General features: G+C 40.0%; 1 non-coding gene across 1 annotated transcript; it reads right to left on the minus strand.

Annotated features, from left to right (window-relative positions):
• Window positions 1–490: 490 nt before the first annotated feature.
• On the minus strand, window positions 491–597 carry LOC128292047 (small nucleolar RNA R71). The gene has a single exon (XR_008282031.1). It is a non-coding gene; the product is annotated as a small nucleolar RNA R71 (small nucleolar RNA).
• Window positions 598–1484: the final 887 nt, after the last annotated feature.

A 1484-nucleotide genomic window follows, 5' to 3' on the forward strand; every position in this document is an offset into this window, starting at 1 on the left:
GCGTAGTTTACATTACACGGAGAACGAGCGAGAAGACGATACTCAAACTCCAGCCGAAGAGATGGCCGAAAATCCAGGCAATTAGCTGCCTCCTGCAATTGCAGCTAATCAAAATCCTACTCCACGTACTATGTATGACTATGCTAAACCTTCTTTAATAGGAACTGAGTCTAGTATAGTTAGACCTGCTATTGCTGCGAATAATTTTGAACTAAAACCTAACACAATTCAGATGATACAGCAGTTTGTTCAGTTTGATGGTTTGCAGGATGAGAATCCCAACACGCACTTGGCGAATTTTCTTGAATTTTGCGATACATTCAAAATCAATGGCGTTTCTGATGATGCCATTTGTCTTCCGTTATTTCCCTTTTCACTGAGAAACAAAACTAAACAGTGGTTGAACTCGTTACCACGAGTGTCTATCACTACTTAGGAACAAATGACCGAGAAGTTTTTACTAAAATATTTTCTGCCGGCTAAAATGGCTAAATTGAGTAATGATATCTCTTCTTTTGTGCAGATGGAATTAGAAACACTTTATGATGCATGGGAGAGATACAAGGACTTACTGAGAAGGTGCCCTCACCATGGGTTACCACTTTGGTTGTTAGTTCAAACGTTCTACAATGGTGTGAATCCCTCGACAAGACAAATGATTGACGCAGCTACTGGCGGAACCATCAACAATAAAACACCGGAAGATGCCTATGAATTCATAGAGGAGATGTCACTGAACAACTATCAGTGGCAAGTTATGAGGACAAAGCCAACGAAAATAGCCGGCGTCTATAACATCGATTCAGTCACCATGCTCTCTAATTAGGTAGAACTTCTCAATAAAAAGATTGATAATTTTCTTGGTTCTACGCAGGTACATCCAGTATTGAGGTGTGACTCAAGCGGAAGAAGTGTGTATACAGAATATCAATCCTTCAATCCCACAACCGAAAAGGAACAAGTCAACTATATGGGTAACAATAACTTTAGATCTCAAAATAACCCATACAGGAATACTTATAATGCAGTTTGGAAGAACCACCCAAATTTCTCCTGGGGTGGTCAAGGGAATCAAAAGCCATAAAATCCTCAAGGTTTTCAATAGCCACCTTATCAACAAGAGAAGAAACTGAACCTCGAAGAGATGCTTTCTAAATTCATCTCGGTGTCAGAAACCCATTTCCAAAATATCGAGACAGCACTTAAGAATCAACAAGCATCGATCCAAGGACTCGAAACTCAGATAGGCCAGCTGTCCTAACTAATATCTGAAAGACCAAAAGGTATCCTACCAAGTAATACTGAACCTAATCTGAGGGAACACCTCAATGCAATTAGCACTCAAGATACGGAAGGATTCATTGCACCTGAACCAGAATTACACCAAGACAACACGATGAACAAAGGACGAGAAGAAGTAAACAATAATGATCCCAAAAAGGTAAGTATGAATCATGAACCTCGTGTGCCATATCCTAAAGCGA

Source organism: Gossypium arboreum, chromosome 4, assembly GCF_025698485.1.
Source record: "Gossypium arboreum isolate Shixiya-1 chromosome 4, ASM2569848v2, whole genome shotgun sequence".
Classification (NCBI taxonomy): Eukaryota; Viridiplantae; Streptophyta; class Magnoliopsida; order Malvales; family Malvaceae; genus Gossypium; species Gossypium arboreum.